This window comes from Sciurus vulgaris (genome assembly GCF_902686455.1).
Source record: "Sciurus vulgaris genome assembly, chromosome: 4".
Classification (NCBI taxonomy): domain Eukaryota; kingdom Metazoa; phylum Chordata; class Mammalia; order Rodentia; family Sciuridae; genus Sciurus; species Sciurus vulgaris.
Window position 1 is genome coordinate 40,463,591 of NC_136464.1, and position 12,292 is coordinate 40,475,882.

General features: G+C 39.2%; 1 pseudogene across 1 annotated transcript in view; it reads right to left on the minus strand.

Annotated features, from left to right (window-relative positions):
• The window catches only part of LOC306660210 (G2/mitotic-specific cyclin-B2-like), a 155,453-nt pseudogene that overhangs the window by 42,748 nt on the left and 100,413 nt on the right, over window positions 1-12,292 (minus strand). The gene's annotated exons all lie outside the window — the stretch shown is intronic.

The following is a 12,292-nucleotide window of genomic DNA, read 5'->3' on the forward strand; positions in this document are numbered from 1 at the left end:
CTAGGGTGGAAGTACTACTTTCCTGACCCTCTGGCCTTCGATCCTGCATGCTGGACCCACCAGAATGCCCCTGTAACTTTGCCAGGCAACAGTTAAGTCCCGAAGACTCTGGGTGATCCCACCCCACGGCTTGGGAAGGCATCTCCCCGCTACAGCTTTGGGGAAAGTTATCTGGTTTTTTGAAAACAAGGCAGCAGTCTTCTTGGTTTTCTTCTTCAAAGAGTTGTGCCTGGCTTCTGCCAAGGTAGCTCATTAGACCCACAGTTCATACCTACACTAATTTCTTTATTTCCTTTGTATTGGTTCTTTTTAGCTTTATATATTATTGGAATTGGCTTTTATGTAATTATAAAGGCATAGAATATAATTTGCTCTAATTCGATGCCTAGTATTTTCCCTTCATCCACCTCCTCCCTACCCCTGTTCCCTTCCCTCTACTTTACTGATCATTCTTTCTGTTATTTACTTTAAGTTTTTTTTTTTTTTTTTTTTAAGTTAGTGTCTTGTGGATATGCTGGTGAGTGTCGCTATGGTGTATTCATATATGTACATAGGAAAGTTAGGTTAAAGTCATTCCTTCCTTATACCATCGCTTCTCCCTCCCCATCAATCCCCTTCATCTAGTCTGCCAATCTTTCTTCTATTTTGATGGAACACACACACAAACACACACACACACTTCTCCCTTCCCTTCTCTCCTTCCTCCCTCCTCCTCCCTCCTCCTTTATTTTGGACTAGCTTCTGCATATAAAAGAAAACATTTGATGGTTGGGGATATAGCTCAGTTTGTAGAGTGCTTGCCTCACAAGCACAAGGCCCTGGGTTCAAATCCCCTGCACCACACACACACACAAAAATTGACCTTTGACTTCCTGAGTCTGGTTTATTCCACTTAGCATGATAGTCTCCAGTTCCATACATTTGCCAGCAAATGCCATAATTTCATTCTTCTTTATTGCTGAGTAATACTCCATTGTATATGTATACACCACATTTTCTTTATCCATTCATCTGTTGAAGGGCACCTACACTGATGCCATGGTTTTGCTATTGTGAATTGTGCTGCTATAAACATTGATGTGGCTGCGTCACAGTAGTACGCTGATTTTAAATCCTTCTGAGGAATCTCCATACTGCTTCCCTGAGTGATTGTGCTAATCTGCAGTCCCACCAACAATGTGTATGTGTACCTTGCCCCACATCCTTGTCAACACTTATTTGTATTCTTGAAGATTGCCTTTCTGACTGGAGTGAGATGAAATCTCAATGTAGTTTTGATTTGCATTTCCCTAATTGCTAGAGAAGTTGAAGATTTTTTCATATATTTGTTAACCATTTGTATTTCTTCTTTTGAGAAGTGTTTGTTGAGTTCTTTTGGGTTATTTGGTGTTTTTTTTTTGTTTTGTTTTGTTTTTTAACTTCTTTATATATTCTGGATATACATGCCCTATCTGAGCAACAGGTGGCAAAGATCTTTTTCCATTGTATAGGCTCTCTCTTCATGTGCTTAATTGTTTCTTTCTTTGCTGTGCAGAAGGGTTTTTTTTGTTTTGTTTTGTTTAAGGTTTATTGGAACTCAACAACACCCATTCATTTGCATATTTTTTCTCATTCAAATGATTTTATTCAAAATATTATATATCATTTAAGTTATTAAAAGCATGGTGATGATATTCTATGCATAGCCTTTTTAATTTTTTTAAATTATTTTTTTACTTTTTACAGACTGCATTTTGATTCATTGTACACAAATGGGGGCCATCATTTCATTTCTGTGGTTGTGTATGACGTAGATTCACACCGTTCGTGCAATCATACATGTACATAGGGTAATGATGTCTGTCTCATTCCACCATTTTTTATATCCCACTTCCCTCTCATTTCCTTTTACATAACCTAAAGTTCCTCTATTCTTCTCTCACTCCCCACTCCCCCACGCCCATTATATATCATTCTCCACTTATCAGGGAAAACATTCAGCCTTGGTTTTTTGGGTTTGGCTTATTTTGCTTAGCACGATATTCTCCAATTCCATCCATTTATTTGCAAATACCACAATATTATTCTTCTTTATGGCTGAATAATATTTCATTGTGTATATATACCACAGTTTTTATCTATTCATCTGTTGAAGGGCATCTAGGTTGGTTCCACAATCTAGTTATTGTCAACTGAGCTGCTATAAACATTGATGTGGTTGTGTTAACTGTAGTTTGCTGATTTTAAGTCCTTTGGGTATAAACCAAGGAGTAGAATAACTGGGTCAAAAGGTGGGTCCATTCCAAGTTTTCTTAGGACTCTCCATACTGCTTTCCAGAGTGGCTGCACCAATTTGCAACTCCACCAGCAATGTAAAAGTGTGCCTTTTTCCCCACATCCACACCAACATCTATTATTGTTTGTGTTCTTGATAATAGCCATTCTAATTGGAGTAAAATGAAATCTTGAGTTGTTTTAATTTGCATTTCTCTAATTACTAGAGATGTTGAACACTTTTTCATATATTTATTAATCACCTGTGTGTCTTCTTCTGTAAAGTGTCTTTCCAGTTCCTTGGTCCATTTATTGATTGGGTTGCAGAAGGTTTTTAATTTGATGCCATCCCACTAATTGAGTTTTGTTTTTATTTCTTGCACTTTACGAGTCTTGTTAAGGAAACCAGTTCCTGTACCAACATGTTGGAGTGCTGGGCCTACATTTTTTTTCTAGCAGTTGCAGAGTCTCTGCTGACATGTAATACTTCTAACTTTTTTCTAATCCAATCATTCACCAAGAGTCTTTGATGACTATCCCTACCCTTCTGTCTCTAGCATTTTTCTCTATCCTCATTCTAATCTGATGATCTATTCTCTTTTTTTTTATAGTAAACAAATGGGATACATGTTGTTTCTCTGTTTGTACATGGAGTCAAGGCATACCATTTGTGTAATCATAAATTTACATAGGGTAATGTTGTTTGATTCATTCTGTTATTTTTCCCTTCCCCCCACCCCTCCCACCCCTCTTTTCCCTCTATACAGTCCTTCCTTCCTCCATTCTTACCACCCTCCTTATCCCTAACCCTAAACCTAACCCTAACCCTAACGCTAACCCCTCCCACCCCCCATTATATGTCCTCATCCACTTATCAGCGAGATTATTCGTCCTTTAGTTTTCTGAAATTGGCTTATCTCACTTAGCATGATATTCTCCAATTTCATCCATTTGCCTGCAAATGCCATAATTTTACCATTCTTCATGGCAGAGTAATATTCCATTGTATATATATATGCCACAATTTCTTTATCCATTCATCAACTGAAGGGCATCTAGGTTGGTTCCACAATCTGGCTATGGTGAATTGAGCAGCTATGAACATTGATGTGGCTGTATCTCTGTAGTATGCTGATTTTAAGTCCTTTGGGTATAGGCCAAGGAGTGGGATAGCTGGGTCAAATGGTGGGTCCATTCCAAGCTTTCTGAGGAATCTCCACACTGCTTTCCAGAGTGGCTGCACTAATTTGCAACCCCACCAGCAATGTATGAGTGTACCTTTTTCCCCACATTCTCGCCAACATCTATTGTTGCTTGTGTTCTTGATAATCGCCATTCTAATTGGGGTGAGATGGAATCTTAGGGTGGTTTTGATTTGCATTTCTCTTACTACTAGAGATGTTGAACATTTTTTTATATATCTGTTGATTGCTTGTACATCTTCTTCTATGATATGTTCTCTTATTACTGAGAAAAAAGGAAGCCATGTGGGGAGAATTTTCCTGTACTAACCAGCTGCCTAGATCCGCTTTCTCTCCTTTTAAGGATGAGATGTCACATCTCCTTTGCTAACCCCTTCATTTTTCTCCTGGATCCCATTCCCTCTCTCCCATGCAAAGGCGTGGCTCTTGCAATTGCATCCTCTTTTTTCAGTATCACTTATTTTTCCTCCTCTTGCTGGACTATCAAAACAGCTTCCAAACATGCTTTAATGATCCCTATCTTCCTTGACCTGCCCCCTGCACACATTCTGCTTCAGTTCCTCCATTCCTCTCTTTGCAGCTAACTCCTTGAATGCATGCCTAAGCTCCCTGTCCCTACTACTTCTCCCTTTAGATAGATACTACTTTTTAAGACTAATAAAGGAGAATGAAAAGGTGCACCTAGAAGGGTGGGAAAGGACTCATGAGAGCATTTTGTGAAACCAAAGGATGAATATGTGTCCAGAAGAAGGAAATAATCTACTACTTAGGTATGTAGAGTATGGTGGCGCCTGAGAATTAATCATTGAATGTGTCAGGGTAGGGGCTATGAGTGACCTTGAGAAACTGTGTTTTGTCTGAAAGATGTGGATGAAAGCTTTATTAAATAGGTGCAGGGAGAAAGAAAGATCACAAGTGATTGCAAAATCTATGACAAACGTTAGATGTGCAACTAAAGTGGGTAGTAAGAAACCATGAGAAAAGAAGCCCATGTGCCTGAGTCTTTTCTGGCATTTACTGGAGTTCCGGGGGACAGTGTGCAGAATTACAATCAGCTAGTAATTTTACAGGAGCCAATGCATGAGTAGGACTCCTTCAAAACAATATGAACCGATTTTCTTAACAACGTCACATTTATCAGAAAGAGTAATATATTCATGAAGATTGAGGGAGGAGCTTTACCCCAAAGCAAGAAAGCAAGCAAGAAAGAAAGAGAGAAAAGAAAAAATAATCAATTTGGCTGTAAGATGCAGAAGGAAAAAAAAAAAAAAAAAAGACTAACATTTATTGAATACCTGTCCTGTACCAGGCATTGATTTACGTCATTTATGTCTATCTGCAACTTCACTCTCAGAACCACTCTAGAAATACATACTACCTTTTAAAAGCCTAAAAGATACACGTATGTCTCAATATTTTTGTTTAGAATGTATTTTAGCCTATAAATCAAAACAAAAAAAGAAAGCCTAATTTAAAAATGGACATAGAATTTATAGACATTTCTCAAAAAAAGATACCTAAGTACAAGACTTCTGAATGTCCATGAACATATGAATAGATAAAGCAAATGTGATGGACACACACACACACACACACACACACACACACACACACACACTGAAGTATTATTGTGCCTTAAAAAGAAAGGAATCCTGCCATATAGGCTATAACTTGATGAACCTTGAGGATCTTATGCTAAGTAAATATGTCAGTGACAAAAAGACAAACACAGCAGAATTCCACTTATACAAGGTTTCTAAAGTAATCAAATTCATAGGAACAGAGAGGAGAATGGTGGGGCTTGGGAAGGGAAGGAGTAGACGGGAAGTTGCTGTCCTGTGGGTGTAAAGAAGCACAAAGCTCTAGAGGCTACTCTTCAACAATGTGCGTGGAGTTAACAATACCCGATGGCATTAGACTTAAAAAGTAAGAGAGGACATTTATGTTATATATTTTTCTATCAAAATAAAAATGATTTTAAAATGGAACTGAAATTAAATCATTTGATCTAACTAAGATCCTTCATTTTATATTTGAAGAAACAAGATCCAACAAGGAAAATGACTTGATTCAATTCAGAGGGCTAAGTAGACATGAAGCTGGGGAAGAACTCTGATCTTGGCATGCTCAGTCCTGTATCCTCTGGAACAACACCAAGTCTCAGCGAGGTCGTTGGGCTCCAGAGAGTAAGCAACGCTGACTCACCTGGGAAAAATGATTTGTCTCCCTGTTCTCTTCCTTTGGCTTAGCAGTTAGCTATTGTCGCTGGCTCTTTGCGATTCCAAATCCGTGGATATTTGTCACCGCTTGCAGCAACAACTTGCATGGGTCTTATGGGTGGTGGACTGGAAACTGAGCTACTTCTATCTTTCTCTTTAATGCACTGCTTTCTTGCTTGTTTGTTTATAGAGGATAGAGGAAATGAGGTTTACTTGCTTTGAGAGGAGAGAGTTTGCTTATCAGAGAGAAAGAGAGACTTTGCTTAAAAGAGACTTTGAAAGAAGGACAGGCTTTGCTTAGAGCTTAGAGGAAGAGAGACTTGCTACGCCTTGCTTAAGGTCTACTGCTTCTTACTGGTGTGTCCTGCATCCTGTGAACTAAGGGTACGTCTACCTAAGGTGCTTCAGTGATATGTCTCAGTTCTCTGCTCTGCGATCTGCCTTCCGTCGCTGCCCCTAATCGCTGCTGCCGTGCCTGTCGCGCTGTCTTGCTCCGCCTACACTTATATCACCTCCAGGAGGTGGAGAGCAGGGCCATGCCTCTTACGCAAAGATTAGGCCAGACGCTCCGAGCAGGCATGATTAGGAGTGCTTGAGAACACATGCACATACACTATGTGCGTGGACGATAAATCACCTGAGTGTGCTTATGTCAATTAACCTCCTCGCTGCCGATGTGATCAACATGGCACAGCCCCCAACAAGCTTTCATTCTGCTAATGTAATCTGATGTCCCAAAAAGGTTAGATTTAACACACTAACAGTAAAGCATCACCAACCCACGACTTCCTCTATTCTAGAATTTCCTGAAATGCACAGGTACAGGCAAAGCAGCCTCACTGGTCTTGATTGACCATCTCCAAAGGAGAGCTCAAGACAGCCCATGGTGTTAGAGTCAGTTTGAAAAGTTTGTGCAAGGTAGGTATGTTTGCATGGCTGAGCCTACATATGTACCCAGTTACCTTTATTTTCTTTCACAAATCTATAAAAATATCATATCTAATAATGTATCAATAAAGGAACATTTATTTATTTAGGCTTATTTACTTTTATTTATTTATTTATTTTTGGCAGTGGGGATTGAACCTAGGGGCATTCAACCACTGAGCCACATCCCTGGCCTTTTTTATATTTTATTTAGAGATAGGGTCTCACTAAATTGCTGAGGTTGGCTTTGAACTTGTGATCCTCCTACCTCAGCCTCCTGAACAACTGCATGGGCTTTTTTACTTATTTATTGAGGTGCTAGGGATTTAACTCACGTCCTCATGCACACTAGGCAAGTGCCCATCCACTGAGCTATATTCCCAGCAATAAATTAACATTTATGACCATGTTTATAAATATACATATTTATTACATTCTTTAGTATTTCAGTCTAAGCCTTTTGTGGACTGGAGGGCTCTCTTTTTCCTACCATGGATGCAAAAGGGAAAAGCAATGAACCACAACTTACCTCATGGTTTAAGACCTGGATGTGAAGAAAACAGTGCTCTTGAGCATGATCCCTTAAGAAATATGACCAAGCATTCAGATGAGACAGATCTGCAGTCACTTTTCAACCACACTGCTTATTTGCTGTGTAGCTTTGATATGTTATTTAATATTTCTAGGCATTTTCCTCTTTTAGGAACCACAATAAGATCTTCCTAATAAGATCAGATCAACCATTACTTATTGAACACTTTACATAAACAATTGCAATTGTCCCTCAGTATCAGTATGGAATTGGTTTCAGGACCTCTGAAGATTCCAAAACCTGCAGATGCTCAAGTCCCTTATATAAAAGGACATTATATTTGCACATAATATACTCTCTGGAATACTTTAAATTATCTCTAGATTACTTTGAATACCTAAAACTATATTGCCCACACATCACAGCATAATATTCAGCCCATGGAAAATTCCAGTTTTGAGGTTTTTAATTTTCCAGAATTTTTTACTGAACATTTTTGATCCTACAGATGCAGAACCCATGGACCCAGCAAGCCAGCTGTATACATATACAGCTGTAGTGGTGTCCAGGGTATGATGGGGAGAGAATGACTGTGGTGTTCAACTGGGGACCCACACCGGCAATAGGGTGTTTAAAATCATGGCATTGCCTCATAGATTTTTTTCCCTCCACATTTTGTCATCACGTACAAAAAAAGAAAAAGGTGTGGTTGATTCGTTGAGTAAGTTCTCTGCTTTGCAATTATAATTAATCCTGTATGTGAAACAAGTTGCTACAGGGATCATAGGCAAACACCACCACATCTGGCTGGAAGAGTATATCTTGTCCCCAAATCCTTCCTCTCTTTCCTACCCCTTCTTTCTCTCTGTCTCTCTCTTTGCCTGCCAGGAAGTGAGCTGCTCTGCTTTGCCTCTGCCTGCCTGCCATGATGCTCTGTCTCACCACAGGACCACAGCAATGGAGCCAGACAACCATCGGCCAAAACTCCGAAACTGTGAACCAAACTAAATCTTTCCCCCTCTAAGTTGATTCCCTTTGTATTTTGTCATAATCACAAAAAACTAACACACTCACTAGCCCTATCTGGGTTCAGTATGTTTTGGTGTGGCTTTGGGGGTTCTTTCAGTTTGGAATGCCTCCTCAGCTATTTGACTATTAGGAAGTTCTTCCTGGCATGACACCCTTACAGCTGACCATTCTCTTACACTTACCGAATCTCAGCCACCAAATTCTGCACCTCTTAAATTATTGATCTGCTCCAAACTTTTCTATCATCAATGACCATTTTGTATTTTTTCTAATCATGGACACTTCAGAATTTAGAAGATTTTCTTTTGACGATTAAAGAGAATTTATTAATCAATAACTTGTAGAAATGTTTATCAGAGACATATATACATATCAATCATTCTTACCAGCATATGTGAACAAATGCAGTTTGTTTTTCTTGGAAGTAAGAGCAAATACTCAGAGGTTGACGAAAGCACATAAGGTCAGGGGCCATGTGAGGGGGGAGGCTCTTCCTTCCAAATAGCCTGTGGCATCAATAAGCAATATATAAAGAAAATTTTGAGAAATGATTCTGCCCAATACACATTTGGTGTAAGCGTACTAAATGAAAGGACCTCTATTAAGGTTTTCCATCCATCACCTCACTACTAGGTAGGCATTAATCTTCCCATTCTCTAGATGAGATCACTGAGATTCAGTTAAGTGATTTTCCCAAGATCCCTTTCACCTAGTTGGGAAGGATGGATTTTCATCCAGGCATGGTGCCAAATCCACATTCTTACCTACTGTTTCACATCACGTGAGGTGCTAGGAAAAGTTGGAGGAATTAGAACAGAGGATTGAGACAAAAATTCAGAAGATGCAAAATCAAGGCATATTGTGATTGCTGACCCTTTTCTTCCTGGGGTGTCCTGTCACAAATTCTTCTCTTCTTGTATTTTTTGTCCTGCAAGAAATGTAAGAATAGAATTCAAGTATATGGATGAACACCCACAGTTAAATTCATGGTTGCAGTACGTAAAAATCCATAAGACTTTCAAGGTCAGGGTTTAGAAGAGCAGGACTAAGTAGGAATCAAGTTTTAGGACAAGGTACACCATAGGAGAAGGGAAACTTCATTAAAATGAAGTAAGCGATTTAAAGGATTGCTAGAAATGTAACTGTTAAAACTTACCTTTCCAAGACATCTTGAAAATCAGAGCATTATTAAAGAAACAACTTCAAACAAGTGGCGTAAGAAGCTCTTGTGAAATGTGCTAAGATCTGAAAAGATTCCCACCCTGAATCATGTGTCAAGGGCCTTCCAGTTTCAGGATGAAGGCTGGGGTACTGGAGGGATTAGTACAGAGGCAGTGGTGTGGCAGCATCATGGACTCAAGCTTGTGGAGAACTTGTCAACTCATGGTCCCCTGGGAATAGAATGAAGGACATAGGAAGAATCAAAAGCCAGACATTGCAGTTCTAAGCATCAGATTTCAAATGATTTCTTGCACAAGCTCATTTCTGTTCCAAATGAGTCCCAGGCATAAACAAGTCAGTTACGAACTATAAAGATGCATCAGTCTCCCTCCTTAGCCTGGTATTCTGTAAATGTTCCATTAAGTCCCTCTGAGGAGGGTCACCTGAAGTGGATGAACCTTGTGGCAGGTGAGTAATACCTGGACCTTGTACTCAGACCCATGTAGTCCAGTTGTGAAGGAAGACATATAAATAACATACTGTACTATGAGATAAAAATAAGAGGAGACTATTCCGGGAATTCAGGGGAAGAGGATTTATTCAGACCAGAGAATCAGAGAAGGCTTTCAAGGAAGATTGTGTATTTGGGTTTAAAGAATGAATAGGAACTTTTAAGGGTTTTTCCTGCTTATAAAATAAATATATGCCACCTTTTTTCCATTGCTATAACTGAATACCTGAGACTAGGTAATTAATAAAGAAAATAAATTTCTCAATATCCTGAAGCCTGAGAACCCTAAGAGCATGATGACAGCATCCGTTTGGCATCTGGGCAGGACTTTCCCCACACCATGACATGGTAAAGGGTCATGTGGTGAGAGCTCAAGCGTGCTAGCTCAGGTCTCTCTGTCCTCTTCTAAAGCTACCAATGCTATCATTGGAGCCACATCCTCATTACCTCACTCGTCCTAATTACTTTCCAAAGGTTTCACCTCCAAATACCATTAACATATGAATTTGGAAATCAAGTTTTCAATATATGAACTTTTGGGGGACCCATTCAAATCACAGGAAATGCTTGCTACTTATTTTGAAACTAAAGAAAATTAAAATAACTTAGAATTCCTGCACTAAAAGATAACCAATATTCATATTAGGTATACATAATTTCAATAATTTTAATAAACATATTGTTATCATTTGGATATGAGGTGTCCCCCAAAAGCTCACGTGTGAGACAATGAAAGAAGGTTCAGAGGAGAAATGATTGGGTTATAAGAGTCTTGACCCAATCAGAGAATTAATCCCCCAATAGAGATTAACTGAATGGTAACTGAAGTGGTTGGGTGTGGCTAAGGGAGGTGGGAATTTGGGGAATGACTTAGGGGTATATATATTTGTATCTGGAGAGTAGAAACTCTTTCTCGGCTTCCTGATCACTGTGAGCTTGCTTCCCTCTGCTGTGCTCTTCTGCCATGATGTTCAGCCTTACCTCAAGCGCAGACCAATGGAGCCAGTCTTCTATGAACTAAAACCACTGAAACTGTGAGCCCGCTCATAAACTTTTCCTCCTCTACAATAGTTCTGGTTGGGTCCTTTAGTCACAGCAGCAAAAAAAAAAAAACTGACTAAAATACATATACATACCTATACACACATGTACATTTCTTTCTCTCAGCAGAATAGAAATTATAAGGCATCCACATGTTTTTACACAACATTTTTCCACTTCCCGTATTATGATAACATTTTCATGGTATTAAATATTTCAAAAATCATGATTAAATACAAGTAGCTTCTATTACATGGATGTATCATAATTTGTTTTATAATTTTTAAAACAAAATTTTTTTTGGTTGGATATTTACATTGTATGCAGCTTAAAAAATTTATAAACCACTGCATTACACATTTTGTGTTCATCTCTGTAATTGTTCTTAGGATAAACTCCTAAGGAGTGGAACACTGGGATAAAGATTTAGATATTCATTTTGCCAGTTTTCTAGAACGTATGTTCCCGTCCTCTATACAGGGAGGAGCATGAATATGAGAAAGACAGCTGACTCAGACAAATTTGAATCAGACCAAATTCAGCTAAAAAGCAACTGATTCCTTTTCTAGAACTATAAGGACAAGGCTGACCTAGTCCAATGTACTTGGGAATAATAAAGAACCCCCTCAGAGAAAAGCAAAGAATACATAATGGATGTGGCATGAGGTAAGCTGGAAAAGATGGCTGAATGTCAAGGATGAGAGAAAAAAATGGGTGTGAAATGCTTTCGGAAAATAATTAATGGGTGTGTGGTGACATATTTTCAAGGCAGGGAGAGTTGATTGGAGGCAAATTGTGCAGGGCAAAAGTTGGGAAGGGTCGAGAGGTGAGGGTATTATTTGGGTCTGTGGGGTACTAGAGTGCTGCTCTGATGCAAAATAATGGAGCCAGAGTTAGTTCTTTGCAATCTCTGAACCCGGATTTTCTTCTCTTTGAGATGGAACTATTTCCACTCACCCTGCAGAGACATCATGAGAACTGAAGACAGTATGTGCCAAGCACTTCCATGGTGACGTGACACATATTAGGACTCTGAAAGCCTGGTCTGTGCTTTTCCCCCAGGGACCCAATCCATCTGCTTTACAATTAGAGGGAATAAGCAGCCACAAATCCTACCAATAAAAACTGGTTTTATTAAAGTCAGAAACAAGTTGACTCTCAAAATAGTTGGTAAGCTTTGCCCTGAGTTCTCTGTCTGTGCTATCTTTAATACCTGCAGCAACCCTCCAAAATAGTGTTATTGTTCCCATTTTAGAAAGAAGGAAAATGAAACTCAGAGAATTCCATACAGCACCTCTGGAAGATGGCAGGCTAGGAGTATACTTTTGTACAAGGTACACTCACATTCCATGAATTCCGCTGCTGCAGCTGCAGTAGCAGGAACAGGCAAGACATTTATCTCTAAGGCTCCAGTCAG